This window comes from Symphalangus syndactylus, chromosome 22 (assembly GCF_028878055.3).
Source record: "Symphalangus syndactylus isolate Jambi chromosome 22, NHGRI_mSymSyn1-v2.1_pri, whole genome shotgun sequence".
Classification (NCBI taxonomy): Eukaryota; Metazoa; Chordata; class Mammalia; order Primates; family Hylobatidae; genus Symphalangus; species Symphalangus syndactylus.
The window spans coordinates 12,172,807-12,190,091 of NC_072444.2; positions in this window are offsets into that span (position 1 = coordinate 12,172,807).

Here is a 17,285-nt window from a genome sequence, read left to right on the forward strand (position 1 = left end):
AGATCCATCCATCAGTGGTTCTTGGGGCCCTGGGCAAGAGGGTGCTAGCCATGCAGGCCACAGGGCCCAACTTGCAATAGCCCTGTCCCCACAGCTGTCGCAAGCGAATCAAGCTAAACCTGGTCACAGTGGGGATCAAAGAAAGCTCCTGTAGCCTCCTTTCCTATGACCCCTTTATCTCCCAGGCTCAGAAGGGTCCCCACTTGGCATTTGCCATTACTGTCCTGCAATTCTTCATAATTTCTTTCTTTTTTTTTTTTTGAGACAGAGCCTCACTCTGTCGCCCAGGCTGGAGTGCAGTGGCACGATCTCGGCTCACTGCAACCTCCACCTCCTGGGTTCAAGCAATTCTCTTGCCTCAGCTTCCCCAGTAGTTGGGACTACAGGCACGCACCACCACGCCCAGCTAATTTTTGTGTTTTTAGTAGAGACAGGGTCTCACCATGTTGGACAGGCTGGTCTCGAACTCCTGGCCTCAGGTGATCCACCTGCCTTGGCCTCCCAAAGTGTTGAGATTACAGGTGTGAGCCATCGCACCTAGCCAATTCTTCATAATTGCATCTTCGAATTTGTGTTTTGTAAATGAAGTCTGATGGGACAGTGGAGTATGTCTAGAGGATTTAGAGCCTCAGCTTAAGTGTGTGCCAGCTCCGCTGCTGCTCCCCCTCTGTTAGCACCTGTTCGCCTCTTATGCCTAGCTCCACTTTGCAGCTGTGCTGTCTCCTGTGCCAGGCAGGACCCTGGGCCCAGGCATGGGGGAGGGGGGATGGTTTGGAATCGAGTGCACACACCCTTCGTCATCTTGGGCAGGGCATGGCAGCAGCTCTCACCACCCTGGGCTGGCAGCACCATGGCACATCTGGTGGGTAGCTGGCTAGAGGCCACATCTCAGCGGGGGTAAGACTCTGATCCAGGGACTCAGCACATCCTGGCATGGAGGTTTAAAGACCCTTGGGGGTGGCCATCTGCCAAGGGTTGGGGCAGTGGACCCGTGGGAAGGAGAAGCCTGGCTTGGCTTCAACACACCCCACTCACACCTGGCATACCTTGCATCACTCCAGTGTCTGGCTAGAGGGGAGCCTGGGAGAGTTGAGTGCTCATCATAGGGTTCGTGTGGACAATGTGAACACCGTCAGGCTCCAGAGAGCGGGTCTGTCCTCCACTGGGGGTGGTGCCCCTGGGCACCTATGAGGGTCTTTATGAGTCTTCCTGTGCCCAGAAGCACTTTCTCACCTGTGCTGAGGGGATGGCCTCTTCCTCCTTCCAATCTTCCCGCGTCTGACTTATGTCTGTCTCTTCTGGTTGGCTTGAGGCACCCTCAGGGGTGAGCCATGAAATAAAAATTGAGGAATTTCTGTGATTCCACACACAAGTTAAAGGCTCTGATATTTGCATTGTAAACTGACATTGCATAATACAAAGACGAATGGTAAAATTCATGCTAATAATTTAAATTTTTAATTTTTCCTTACTTAGAACCAGATAAATAGCTAATAAAAAAACACAGTGACAAGAGAAAAACCTCAGAAGAAAGAAAAAAAATTATGCATGCGCCTTCTTTTTTCTTTTCTTTCGTTTTTTTGTTTGTTTTTTTGTTTTTGAGACAGGGTCTTGCTCTGTTGCCCCGGCTGGAGTGCAGTGGTATGATCTTAGCTCACCTCCGCCTCCCCAGTTCAAGTGATTCTCCAGCCTTAGCCTCCCAAGTAGCTGGGACTACAGGTGTGCACCACCACATCCTGCTAATTTTTGTCCAGTCTCAGCCTCCCAAGTAGCTGGGACTACAGGCACATGCCACCACACCTGGCTAATTTTTGTATTTTTAGTAGAGACTAGGTTTCACTATGTTGGCCAGGCTGGTCTTAAACTCCTGACCTCAAGTGATCCACCCGCCTCGGCCTCTCAAAGTGCTGGGATTACAGGCGTGAGTCACCGTGCCTGTTTTTTTTTTTTTTTCCCAAATAGAGACAGGATCTTGCTTTGTTGCCCAGGCTGGTCTCAAGTTCCTGGGCTCAAGCGATCCTCCTGCTTCGGCCTCCCAAAGTGCTAGGATTACAGGCGTGAGCCACTGCACCTTTACCTGCCCACATGTACCTTTAATGGCCCCTTTTGTCTGCTTTTTGAACAACAGGCCCACACACATTTTCTTTTGGGATTGGGCTTTATAAATTATGCAGCTGGCTTCATCTGGTCACTCCTGATCCCTCTTATCCTGTGGTTGTTTTGTTTTAAATAGCATGTATTGCATCCTGACAGTCTATATAATTGATTTATTTTTTAAGGTTATTGTTTATGGTCTGCTCCTGCCACTAGAATATGGACCCTTAGAGGATGGGGTTTTGAATACTGGATTCAGGGCACAGCCCCAGGGCATGGAGGAGCCCAGTACACAGTAGGTGCTCAGTAAACATCCTGGGAGTGTGGCATGATGAATGCTCTCCAGCCTGACTTTGGTCCCTTGTCTTTCCACTCCCCAGCAGTCTGGGCTTCAGTCCCTTCCCTTGTCCGTTTCGCCCATTTTGGTTCCGATATCTCACGTCAGAACTTGGTGATTCCGGCATTCTTTTCCAGACCTGAGTGATTCAGCCCTTCTGCTTCCTGCCAGCCCCGGGACTGTGGGTGTGAATGACGACTGCCCAGCAGGCTGCAAGGCACTCAGCCTGGACCTCCAGGCTTCCCTCCTTCCTGGGATTCCTTAGGTCACTTCCATCGATTGTCTTTGGCTGCAACTTCTTGAGTTCATCTCTCCATGTTGGAAAGCTTCCCTTGCTGGTTTCCCCATCTGCTTCCAGCTTCCAGTCCTTTTTGGCTCCAAAACCACATGCCTGTGGTTCCAGCTACTCAGGAGGCTGAGGTGGGAGGATCGCTTGAGTCCAGGAGGTGGAGGTTGCAGTGAGCCGAGATCACACCACTGCACTCCAGCCTGGGCAACAGAGTGAGACCCTGTCTGAAAAAAAAAAAATCAAGAAACTTGGGTTCTGCTCTGTGTATTCCATCCACAGCAAGTCCCTGCCCCTGTCTAATTTCCTCACGGTGTCTACAGGGTCATCACTAGCATATTTGATACCCATGTCAGAACTACTGATAGGTTCCCTCACCAATGGACAAAACACAAACAGGTGTCCCTTCCCCTATGCTGAGACATACAGCATGGAGATAGGCTGTCTTTCAGCCACCCTACCCGTTCACTTTATGCCCTTGTGCAGTGCACAACCCACACAGCTGTGTTTAGGCAGTAGTCTTGCCCATCAGCCTCCCTGAGATGTATTATCCCAAGGCCGTAACTGCTATGAGAACGGGTCTAAGCATCAATGACCCCCAGAAAACCCTTCTTTTTTTTTGAGATGGAGTCTTGCTCTTGTCACCCAGGCTGTAGTGCAATGGCGCAATCTCAGCTCACTGCAACCTCCACCTCTCAGGTTCCAGCGATTCTCCTGCCTCAGCCTCCCAAGTAGCTGGGATAACAGGCGCCCGCCACCACGCTTGGCTAATTTTTGTATTTTTAGTAGAGACGGGGTTTCACCATGCTGGCCAGGCTTGTCTCGAACTCCTGACCTCAAGTGATCTGGCCGCCTTGGCCTCCCAAAGTGCTGGGATTACAGGCATAAGCCACTGTGCCCAGCCAACCCTTCTAACCAGCAGGTTTTCTTTTTCTTGGGTTCTGCAGTAGGGCTGGGACTGGTGTGAGGCCTGGGGTACGAAAGTCAAGACTCACATTCAGGGCTCGCTGAGGATGAGAGTGGCTCCGTAAACCTTGCACATGAGGCACCTCGCTGGCCTCACCTTCGCCCTGGTCTGTTCTATGGATTCCCAACAGCTATAGGAGGTGGTGGCAGTGTTTTAAAGGAAAGTGCCAGAAAACCACCTCAGAGTCACAGAGGGCAACTTCTTTCAGCAGCTGGGAGCCATGGAGGAGGCTGACCCTGCAAGAGGAACCCAGGGCAGGAGACAGTCCAGGGAGCTGAGTGCCAGGGGAGGCGCTGTGCTGAGAAGGCTGCCTTGCCTAGAAGGAGGGTGACCTGCTGCCCATGGGAGGGGAGCGAAGGGAGGGCGGGGTAATCAGCCCCCTTGCTTGTGATTGAGGGGTTTATAGGAAAAGTTGTGGGGAAAGGGGTAGGGAAGAGAGAAGGCCACGGCAGACCTGGGCTCTGCAGGCTGTGCTCACACTCTGGGGAGGACACAGGGTCCAGGGCGACAGCCCGAGCAAGGCCCGGCCCTCACTCAGAAGTGTCCTTCTTGGCCCCCAGCACCCTTCCCTCCAGTTGCTTTGGAGACGTGGAGGCTGACCCCCTGATGCTTTGAGATACAAGAGGCCACGTGTGAGTCAGTTACCACTGTCAACACCCGGAGAATACCAGGACTACTGTCTCACCTTCCAGATCCCAGAAAGCTTTAGGCTGTGTTTCCCAAACCTCTAACATCCAAAATCACTTTCATCTTTGCCTGCACTGATAGCTATATAGTGTGTTTTGGAAAACCCACTCCTCTTTGCTTAAATAATTATTTTCAAAGGAAACTATGCAAATAGAAAACAGCTGAGTTGCCATAAACATGCAGGTGTTATTCCTTCTGGCTGGATTCTGGTGCCCCCAGGACTCTGAACCCAGAGCCAGTCTCTGTTCAAACAGGAGGTGAAGAAGGCAGAAAGATAAAGCCCCGCAGCCCCGCAGCGGCTCTCCCCTCTCACCAGGGATGGAATCACTTTCTCCCTTGTTGTGGAGGCGGTGCCCACGTGCCTCATGAATGTGTCTCCTCCTTGTGAAAAATGTTTCCAGGGGAGTCCCAGGCAGTGGCTGGAAGAACTACCTTTTGCGGTTGGGGAGGGGAGACCACTGGCTCTGGGAATGGCTGGGACCTGAGCACCCCCCAGCCTCAGCCTTGTCCCCCGTCTCAAGTGAGCAGCGGCTCTCGTTGACAGAGGTGTTCGGAAGCTCTTCACATGAGATCCTCTGAACCCTGCAATCCTGGGATCCAACCTGATCACGGGCCACAGCCTCCACCAGGCACTGTGGGAACGGGAGGCTGGAGAAGGCCCGGGCCCTGCCCTCTGGGTCTACTTGGGGCTACAGGAAATGGCATCGCTAAGGGAAGGAACAGGAGGACCCTGAGCGGGTGGAAGGGCGCTGGGGGCTCGCGGGTGGGCTTGGTGGGGCTGGGCGGGGAGGGAGGGCAGTGGAATGAGCCAGGTGTGTGGGGGTGGGCAGAGGGGGTGTTGAGAGTCCCTAGACAGAGCAGAGGGACCAGGCCCCCAGGGTCTCCCACACCAGTGAGAAAAATTAGGACTAACTCCATCGGGGGCACCAAGGGATTCTGAAGAGGAAAAACTAAAGAAGGCGGTGTTTTCAGAAGAATGCCCCGCACCTGCAGTGCGGCGTGCCCTGCGCACGCACCTCTTCTCGGCTATTCCCTGGGGCAGATGCCGTAGGCGCTTCCATCTACAAATGAAGAAAGGGACTCCCCCCGCCCCCCATGCCCATGGTGGAGCCAGGATAGGAGTCCTGTGGTAGGAGCATGGGCAGCGCCCCCATCCCACTGCAGACAGGACTGCGCACCCCTTCCTTCTTCTGCTCCAGTGGGTGAGGTGTGCCAGCAGGGGGGCCGGCTCCCCACAGCCCCTCCCTGACCACCAAGCCACTTCCCCTGCTGGGAAGGGAGAGGAGGGGAGCTGTCTCTGCTGTCCCCTTGCACTGCATAACACACAGTGCACCACAACACACACAGTATACACATGACCCATAATACACACAACACACAACACACACAACACATATACACAACACAACACACATACACCACGTATACACACACAAAACAGACAACATACACATACAACACACACATTCACACACCACATATACACAACACAACACATACATACAACACGACACACATACACACAACACATATACACAACGCACACATACACACAACACACACACGGCACAACACACATGCACACATACCACATATACACAACACACACATGCATACACACAACACACATACACACGTATACATACACCACATATACAAAACACACACCACATACACAACACACATATACACACAACACAACACACACATACAACACACATTCACATATCACATATACACAACACATACAACACACACACAACACATATACACAACACAAACACACACTCATACATACACATAACACAGACATACATACACCACATATACACATCACACACACCACACACACCACACATACACTACACATACATACAACACACATACAACACATATACACAATATAGACACATAAATAGCACACAACACAAACATGCCTGCAGCACACAACACATAGGCACAACCCATACAACACAACACGACATACACATACACAACACACATACACAGAAACAACATATATGCACAACACACACACAACACATCACACACAACACATGCCACACACATACATAGACCACACACAACACATATACGGAACACACTCATATGACATACATACACATAACACATACAATATATACACAACACACAGCACACAACTCTCATACACACAATACAAACATGCATGCAACACACACACACACAACATACACACCACACACACATAGGCACTATACACACAACGTACAATACACGCACAACACATACACACAACATAAACGTACACAAAACACACACAAACACAACACACACAACACATATACAGACACACTACACAGGCACAACACATACATACACACAAATGCATAATCTCAACACAATACACACACATACAACACACCACACACAACACACCACACACATGCACATACTATAGACAAAACCCACGGACTCCTCATCTGGTCCATGCCCAGCAGCTACTCCACAGAGGGAGGCAGCAGGCTGGCAGAGCAGAGGGAGGGGCTGCCCTCCACCCCCTACCCCCCCAACTCCCTGCTTCAGGCCCCACTTCCTCAGAGAAACTTCTCTGCGCCCGCAGGCCAGGGCAGGGCTCCCACACATGGCTCCCTGTGTGTCCACAATGACCAGTCTGGGCGGTGGCAATGGAAAGCTTGATTGTGGGATTATTGGATGCCTGTCTCCCCCTTGACTGTGTGCTCCATGAAGGCAAGGCCTGTGCCAGTTTTGCTGTCCCCTTAACCTTAGCCTGTGGTATAGGAGCTGGCACACAATGGGTGCCCAATAAATGCATGAACACAGAGCCCTTGGAAGATGAGAAAGGTTGGGCCTCAGGGAGCTGCGGTCCTGGCTGCCGCAATGGCTCCCAGAGGGCTGGTTCATCTCAGGGTCCAGCCCCATCCCTGACACGGGAACCCTAGTTCTGTGAGCCTGGAGCGGGAGGAGGGGTGTTTGCAAAGGGAAGCCCATGAGTCTGGCATGGCTGCGGTTTTGTGGTAACGGCTGTCTCCATGATCAAAACATAGCGTATAATAAGGACGGCGCTGGGACCTTCCCTCCTGACTTCATTCAGCCTCCCGATCCAACCAGCCCTCTGTCCTTCCACATCCTCATACACCAGGCGGGCCACCTGCCTGGTGCAAGGGTCCCCTGGTGCTTGTCCAGCCCTGCAGGCCTGTCCTCTGGCGTGCCACCAGCAAGGAGGGCACTGGGTGGCTGGGCTCTTGGTCTACTCTTGCTGTGTGACACTGGGCATCTCTCTCTCTGGCCCTGGCTTTCCTCATCACTGAATGGAAGGGGATGGATGCTTGGTGGCCAAGGGCTTCCCCGCCAGGCATCTCATGGGGTCCTGGGGGCAGCAGTAGACGGGCCTGGGGAGACCTGAGAGGGGAGGACGCCCCTGTCATGGAACGGTTGTGAGACCAGTTCCCCATAGGCTCCAAGCCCAAGCTGCACACGGAGGGCACGGGCACAGCTTTGGGAGAGACAGCAAGAGCGCATGGGCTGGACACCTGACGCTGCCTGCCCGCCAGGGCCTGGGGCTGCAGAGAGGAGCAGAGGTAGCTCGGCTTTGCCCTGCCCTCGAAGGGTTCCAGGGCCAGGGAGACAGACCAGTCCACAAGAAGTGACAACACAAAAACTCTAGTGGGCGGCTGGCAGTGCTTGGGTGGGGGCGAACAACTCTGTAGCCGGGAAGGGAATATTCCCCATCGTTTATTTATTATTTATTTTCTGTGGCTTTAATATTATTGAGATATAATTTACGTGACATAATGTTACTATTTTAAAGTGTACCATTCAGTGGCTTTTCATACATCCACAGTGTGGTGCAACCATCCCCACTAGCTAATGCCAGGACAGTTCCATCACCCCAAAAGGAAACCCTGTATTTTGCAGCGGTCACTCCCGTTCCCTCCTCCCTCCAGCCTCTGGCAACCTCTAATCCACTTTCGGTCTCTATGGAGTTACCTATTCTGGACATTTCATATGAATAGAATTCTATTCTACGTGGCCTGTTGGTGACTGGCTTTCTACTTGGCATGTTTTCAAGGTTCATCCATGTTGTAGCATGTCTCAGTGTTGTTCTAGGCCACCAAGATGTGGGGGCTCTTGGTTACCGCAGCAGAGCCTGGTCCCCCTTCTAACCAGCCTGGCCCTCGGCGGGCTGGGTCCCGCACAGCCGCCGTGCACAGGAGCGAGCCCAGGCTTGCATATGCACAGACACAGCTTGGGTGTATTTTTAAAACAATTAGTTATGTGCCAAATTGGATAAAAACCGAGATCAAGCTGTGCGGCTCGGGTTTCCAAGTGATCGGCATGTACATTTTGGGAGCTGATTTTCATGAGAAAAATCTGTCTGCATAGTGGCTGAAACTTTACCCAAGCGAGGCTCTCTCCTGGATCAGCCTCATCTTTGAGAATATCCATTCAATCGGCAGCTAATCAGAGCCAACAACGAGTACTTATGGAGAACTTACTAGATACCATGTTGAGCGCTTCTCGTGTATTTTGTCTTCCTAACCATCCCAAGGGGTAGGCACTGTCATCATTCCCATTTTTCAGATGAAGAAACTAAGGCTCAAGAGAGGTTAAGAGATTTTCCCAAGCTCCCACAGCAAGTAGGTGGAAGAGGCGGAGTTTGAGCCCAGGTGGGCCTGCCTCTGAACTCACACTCAACTCACCATATTTGGCCTCTGAGGTCATCTTGATAACCTGCAACTGACTCAGCATCCACCTGTGTCTTGTGCTGGAGTCAGCAGTCAGATCCTTTAGGGTGACACACATCATGCTTTGGTAGACAGAATCCAGGATTAAAAGTTGGGAGTCCTGGCTTTAAGTTTCAGATCCAGCTTTAATTTACTCCATGGCTTACGGCAAATTCCTTCCCCTACCCTCAAGGTCCCAGTACCCACATCCACGGAATGGGACATTTGGACGAGATCAGTGGTTCCCAGTGTTGACTGTGCATCTGAACTCCCTAACGAGCTGGTTAAAAATAATGATTTCTGGGCCAGGTGCAATGGCTCACGTCTATAATCCCAGCACTTTGGGAGGCAGAGGCGGGTGGATCACTTGAGGTCAGGAACTCAAGACCAGCCTGGCAAACATGGTGAAAACCTCTCTCTACTAAAAATACAAAAATTAGTCGGACCTGGTGGTACACGGCTGTAATCCCAGCTACTCTGGAGGCTGAAGCAGGAGAATTGCTTGAACCTGGGAAGCGGAGGCTGCAGTGAGCTGAGATCATGCCACTGCCCTCCAGCTTGGGTGACAGAGCGAGACTCTGTCTCAAAAAAATATACAATAATAATAATAATAATAGTAATAATGATTCCTGGCTGAGCATGGTGGCTCATGCCTGCAATCCCAGCAATTTGGGACACTGAGGCAGGAGGATCAGTTGAGCCTAGGAGTTCAAGGTTGCAGTTAAGTTATGTTCATGCCACTGCACTCCAGCCTGGACAATACAGCAAGACACTGTCTCTTAAAACAACAACAACAACAATAATAATGATTCCTGGACTCTTCCCCAGACCTGAAAATCAGGCCTGGGAACCTTGAATCCACATAGATTCACACCTGAAGCAAGGATTAGGAACCTTGCCTCTAGGGGCCCTTCAACAGCTGAGCCTCTGTGAGTTTATGGAGGCAGAAGAGACCAACCCAGTAACCATTTCAGGCAATCTGACTCAAACACCAAAGAAAATTGTCTCTGAAAGAATCCAGAAGATAAAGATGTCAGGTTGTACCGTGGACACTGGGGAAGTAGAAACTGAAGCTGGCTTTGGTTTATTTTCATGGCTTCATCTCTCCTTTGCAAGAAAATCACATTTCCAGCTAAACCACACTTCCTGGCCCCTTTGCAGTTAGGAGAGGCCCACAAAGTAGGTAACTGATGACCAGTAAAGTAGGTAACTGATGAGCATCAGTTCCAGACACGGCCATGAAACTCCTGTGGGATCTGCCATGCTCTCTTCCTCTTCTGTGGTCAGCTTGGAAGTGAAGTGTTGATGATGGTAGCATTTACAAAGGGAAGGAATTGGGGTTCCTGTGGCTGCAAGGAGCAGAACACCCCTGCTACTTGCAGTGGACTGCAGGATGAATGAACAATAAACTTAGGTTATGTTGAGTCACTGAGATTATGGGGCTGTTCATTATAGCAGCTAGTGGTACTCATCCTGACTAATACAGTCTGGAAGAAGTGGGACCATAGCAGGTTCTAAAAAGGCGAGTAAGATTTGGATACATGGCGAGAAGGAAAAACGTATTCCAGAGGGAAGAAATAGCAGGAGCAAAGGGGTGGGAGTAGGAACAGGTGTGATGTGTTTGCACCCTAGAGAGAAATTCAGCCTGATTGGCACAGAGGGCTATGCTGGGTAGGAGTTGCAATCAAATATGTTCCAACTAGTGGGGTGCTAGAGCCAGCTCATACTGGCTCATGAGAGCCAACTGTTAGCATCTTTGCCCAGCTCTGTGTCAGTGACATTGCTTTGGTAGCTTAAAATTGGCCGCGGTGGGAGTATTTACACCACGGCGATTAGCAAACACCCAAGTCAGGGCTTTTTTCCTCCCTTCGTTAACCATTTATCAGCACACTGCTGACTGCGACCCACACGAGGAGAGATCCTGCCTATGTGGGAGGCAGTGAAAAGAGCAAAGATCCAGGAGCCGTGTCTAATCCTGCTCCTTCTGAGCCGTGTGGCCTCGGGCAAGTGAATGTCACTTCTTTCCGCCTCAGATTCCTCACCTGCAAAGTGGATCTAATAGTATCTCCTTCATAAGGTTGATGTGAGGATAAACAGGATCACGTATGGGGATTGCTGCCTTAATCACTTCAGCATTGTTCCCGTGCACGTGGCACCCTCCTACTCCAAGTCCCTGGGACTCTCTGGGGAGCTTCTCTGGCCGTGGGGCAGGCCCAGCCTCCTTACAGAGGATGTCGGAAGGGCAGGGGAGCTGCTGTCTTTCAGAGCAGTCCTCAACCAGAAGTGGGTGGGAATTGGTGGATAAATGGCCCAGCTTTCTCAGCCCTTGATTAGGACAATCTGAGGCACATCCTGTCCAGTTCCCAGCGGACTCCAGCAGGATTGAGCCCCAGCGTCCCTGGCCATAGCCAATTTGCCAGCACAGCCTGAACTGGTCCTGCCTCACTTCCCCACTTCCCACCTTGCTTCTTGGGGTCACTGCCCAAGGGAACTACCTGCTCGCTCATCCTTGTCTCAGGGTCAGCTTGTGCAGGACCCCAACCCAGCAGCAGCCAAGATGATCAATAACCAGAATTGCCTCTTAATGCTACTGAAATTTACACAGTGAGGCCACACGTGCTTGGTCCCTGCAGTGACCCCACAGGCAGCGGGACCCATGTACTCCACTTTACAGATGGAGAAACTGAGGCTCAGAGAAGAGCAGTGATTTGCTGAGGTCACCCCACTGTCAAGCAGAAGGGCTAGCACTGGGCTGGCTATTTCCCATGGGCTCAGCTTTGAGTGGCTCTGGGTCCCCGGAGGTCCCTCAGGACCACCTGAGCTGGCTGGGCAGGTGGTCCCTGCCCCTCTGATGCTCTCCCTGACTGGTCGGGCTGACTCTAGCCCCTACGTGGGGCCTGGGACAGTGAAGAGCAAATGGGCTGGTAGTAAGAATGGCTGGTTACTAAAACCATCTATCACTCAGAAGGCCTGGCTTCATTCTGTCCCACATAAGCCAGTCCTGCCTGGGCTGGCCGGAGGTTAGGGTGGGGTGGAAGGGGTGGGGCTGACCCAGGAGGAAAGGGTGGGCGGGGGCTATGCAAGGCCAGAGAGTAGCTTGGGTGGGATGAGGTCAGAGACAACTGCTGGATATCTGTGTCTCCGCAGTATGAGGGTAGCCAATGCCCCAGGGACAGCGAGAGGAGGCGACAAGGCTAGTGTGATGCACCTTTGGGCCGTGGCCTGAAGAGGGGGCCCTTGCTCAGGAAGAAGGGAGGAGGTCGCTGCCTCTAATTCCCTCATCACTGCCTGAGCCATGCAAGTGCTGAATCCACCAGATCCAGGTTCCCAAGTGCCAGAAGGCAGGGATCAGGGCAAAACGGTGGCTATGACGTGAACCCTGAATGTGCCAGTGGGTGGCCACTATTAGTGAGTACCAACAATGTGCCATGCATTTGTGTTGGGCACTCAACACACATCTCATTTCACTCAGGTGAATGGTTAGGGGCCTGAGTTCTGGAGGAAGACGGTCCTGGGTCAGAATCCAGGCCCCCACCATGGGTATCTGTGTGCTTTGGTGAGTTGCCTCGCCCTGCTAGCTTTACTTTCCGTTTCCACATCTGTAAAGTGGAGTAACAATGGCAACCGCCTCATGGGAAGGACGTGGCGAGGATTTGGTGATGGATCGTGTTCATCATGCTCAGCTTAGAGCCTGGCACGTGGGACACGTATTAATTGGCAGCAGAGATGATGACAGGGGACCTTACTCTGTCCAGGGTGCTGTGCCGAGTGCTTTTCATGGATTATCTGATTTAAACTTCATAACCACCCAGAGGCGGTGGGACTGTGGTTGGTCCCCCTCTTACAGGTAAGGAAGCCAACTCAGAGGGGTGAAGTCTCTGACCCAAGGTCACACAGCTGCTGGATGGCAGAAGTGGGATTTGAATCTAGGTCTCTACCTTAGAAGCCTGATTTCGCAAAAACCCCTCACCCTTCCTCTTACCACCCCCGTATGCTCATATATAAGATTAATAACTCACTACAGTTCATCTCTCTGGTCCTTCAAGAAATACTTCTGGGTGAGGCTTTACTGGAGGCTCAGAGAGGGCAAGGAACTGGCCTGGGGCTGCAGAGCTAAATGGTGCCAGAGCTGGTCCTAGGACCCAGGCCTTCTGGCTCTCTGGCCAGGCCTCATGCCCGCCCATAAGAGATCATTCAGGACCCTGGATGTCATTTCCATCTCTGCTCTGCTCTCTCAAGGTGGGGGCTCTGATCTGACATCCCTGCCCGTGCCTCACTCCTTTGTAGAAAGGCTCCAGGCCCCATGGGAGCTTCTGGGCTTTTCTTCCTAAGGCCACTGAGCTGTGGGATTGAAGCCTCATTCTTTTCTCTTCCATCGATAGGTAATCTGCCTGGAACATGTTGAGCACTTTAAAAATTTGGTCACATTGCAGTGTCTGGGTTACCATGGTGACCTCACTTTGAATTTGCTTCCCAGGGGAGGCTGGTAATAATTAATACAGCACTTAGTGCTGGCTGCCCGCAGAGTGTGGGAGAGGATTCCAGAGTCCCCCGGGATCCACTTCCCCAGGGGGAGTGCTGCCTCATCCTCTGAGCAGGATCCTGGTGTTCTCCAAGGAGAAAGTGGGTGGGGGAGAGGACCGACCCCCCCGCCCTCCCTGCCCACCCCTTCAGCAGGCCCAGCAGCCATGCTGTCAGAGCTGGTCTATATGGGGAATTCAGGGCTCAAGGGAGAGTGTGTGACTTGACCAAGGCCACACAAGATCCAGACAGCATCACCATTGGGTGGAAAGCTGATTTCCTAAGCTTTAGGACAGAACTCCAGTGATTGCCAAGTTTGAGGAAGCCCAGCTCCAAAACTTCTCCCCTTCCAGAATGCCTGGAACACAGTGCAAATGACCCAAGCTGGGGGTGGAGTGGGGAGGTCAGGGTGGGTGGGAGGCAGTCATGGCCCATTCAATGCGAAGTGGGTTCTCAGTTGACCCAGGGTGTTGGGGACCAGGCTCAGAGGAACTTTGGAGGAGGGAACTGGAGAGGTTGGGATGGGGAGAGGAGCCTGAGAGGGAGGTCCTACAGGACAGGCCTTAGACATTTCTGGCAAAGGGTGGAAGAGCAGTGAAGCAGCATTCTGCTTCTCATGATCTTCTCCATTCCTCTCCTCCCCAGCATTTCTTGGTCTTCACCCACTCCAGCTCTTGTAGAAAGAAGAGTAGAAGGACGTGTATTAGAAAGAACAAGAAATCTCTGTTAGGGCTGGGTGCAGTGGCTCATGCCTGTAATCCCAGCATTTTGGGAGGCTGAGGCAGGAGGATCTCTTGAGCCCAGGAGTTCAAGAGCTGCCTGGGCAACATAGTGAGACCCCATCTCTAAAACAAAAAACAAATTAGCCAGGCATGGTGGCACATGACTGTAATTCCAGCTACTCGGGAGGCTGAGGCAGGAGAATTGCTTGAACCTGGGAGGTGGAGGTTGCAGTGAGCCAAGATTGTACTCTAGCCTGGGTGACAAGAGCGAAATTCCATCTCAAAAAAAAAAGAAAAAGAAATCCAGACTGCATCCCACTTTTTCCAGATGGGGAAAGTGAAGCTCAGAGAGGCCTTAGGGAGGTAGAGAGACGACAGCCAATAAGTGGTCAGCTGGAGAGTCAAACCCACATCAGTGCATGTAGCATCTGCACTCTTAACCTTTATCCTCAGGCAGGGTTCTCTCCCTGATCCACATTCCCCTTGGGGCCTGGGCCGAGGGCTTGGGGAGTTTAGCTCTGATGTAGAGCTGGAGGGCAGGATGGGCCTGAGGCAGGAGACGGGGAGGAAAACTAGGCTCTGGCTTCTCTGCTGGAAACTGGAGCAGGTGTGGCTGAGTCAAAAAAGCTGGAAACTTGGGTGCTTCAACCATGGAAGTGGGTTTTAGTAGAGGGTTGGGGAGAAGGGGAAAGGGGAAAATGGCTTTGGTATCTTTGCTCACGTCCAAAAACAACTGAGCTTGTGGTGTACCCTTAGTCTCAAAGGAAAACAAACCTGTGACTTTAGTATGCTGCCACCAGGTGGCGGTGTAATGTGGCTACTCATATCACAGATTCACCTCTATTAAAATAAATTGCACTCATTTTTCAAAAGGATAAAAGTCTTTAAAGAATTAGATTTATATATTATTTCACTTGATTTTTAAAAACTAAGGTAACATTCTAGGGGAAAATGCCTGAGATACAGTTTGGTTCATTCTTCCCTGACCCTTAACTCTCCATCTACCTACCCTAAGCCTGGGCTTTCTGGTGATCTGTCTGTATGGCCCTAGTCGACAGCCAGTGAAGCCCACCCCAAAAGTTTTCATGCCAACTTGAGAAGCCAGAAAGAGCAAGGGACACAGTCAGCTCTCATCCTTCCCCTCAGTTAGCGCAGTTCTGGAGATAGATAGCTGCCCACCAGCCAGAAAGAGCAAGGGACACAGTCAGCTCTCATCCTTCCCCTCAGTTAGCCCAGTTCTGGAGATAGATAGCTGCCCACCAGCCAGAAAGAGCAAGGGACACAGTCAGCTCTCATCCTTCCCCTCAGTTAGCCCAGTTCTGGAGATAGATATCTGCCCACCAGCCCTAGGCTGCCTAACTTGTACATAGACTTTACATGTATCGTGGCTCTCCTCCCACTGGGTTTTAATTCTTTTTTTTTTTTTTTTGACAGAGTCTTGCTCTGTCACCCAGGCTGGAGTGCAGTGGGTTATCTCTGCTCTCGGCTCATTGCAACCTCCACCTCCGTGTTCAAGCGATTCTCGTGCCTCAGCCTCCCAAGTAGCTAAGACTACTGGCGCACACCACCATGCCCGGCTAATTTTTGTATTTTTAGTAGAGATGGGGTTTCACCATCTTGGCCAGGCTGGCCTCGAACTCCTGATCTCAAGAGATCTGCCTGCCTCAGCCTCCCAAAGTGCTGGGAATACAGGCATGAGCCACCGTGCCAGGCCTGGGTTTTAACATGACTGTCTGCCACACCAGAAGATGAGTCCCTCCAAGCAGACACCATGACTCATTCATCTGCTACTGTTCTGGGTCTTAACCACAATGGCTGGCACATGGGTGATGATAAGCAGTTGGTTGAATGAATAAATGAATTGCTATTTCACAGCTGAGGAAACTAAAGTTCCTGGAGGGAAATAATACCAATAATAATAATAATAATTGGCATTTGCTATGTACCTACTATGTCCCAGACGTATATTAACTGTAGTTCCCACGACAATTCTAGGATACCATTATTACGTGCATTATGCAGATGAGGGAACTGAGGCTGAGAGACATTTGAGATGGGGGAGGAAGCAACTGAAGGGGACATAAGTCCAGTTCAGTAGCTCATTTGGGAGAGGAAGTTGAGGGCAGGCATCACTCATCCTGCTGTTCATTTATTCAGGACAAGTTTACTATAGTTAGATGCCCCTGCTAGGCCTGTGGTGGGTGAGCACACAGAAGGGATGAGTGCTCATCACTCTGGCTGAGGCAGGAGGCAGCCTGAGTCCAAACCTCAGTTCCTTGGGCCAGGCCTGGTAGCTCACGCCTATAATCCTAGTAGTGCTTTGGGAGGCCGAGGCAAGGGGATAACTTGAGCTCAGGAGTTATGAGACCAGCCTGGATAACATAGCGAAACTCTGGCTCTCCAAAAATAAAGAAGTTAAAAATTAGCCAGGTGTGGTGGCCCATGCCTGTAGTCCTAACTACTCAGGAAGCTGAGATGAGTGGATGGCTTGAGCCCTGGAGTTGAAGATGATAGTGAGCTATGATCATGCCACCACCCTCCAGCCTGAAAGGTGACAGGGCGAGACTCTGACCCTAAAAAAATCAAAAGTGGGCCGGGCGCGGTGGCTCACGACTGTAATCCTAGCACTTTGGGAGGCCAAGGCGGGTGGATCACGAGGTCAGGAGTTCCAGACCAGCTTGGCCAAGATGGTGAAACCCCCGTCTCTACTAAAAATACAAAAATTAGTCGGGTGCGCTGGCAGGTGCCTGTAATCCCAGCTACTCGGGAGGCTGAGGCAGGAGAATTGCTTGAACCCAGGCGGCAGAGGTTGCAGTGAGCCAAGATCGTGCCACTGCACTCCAGCCTGAGCGACAGACTGAGACTCTGTCTTAAAAAAATAAAAAATAAAAAACACTGTAGGCCGGGCGCGGTGGCTCACGCCTGTAATCCCAGCACTTTGGGA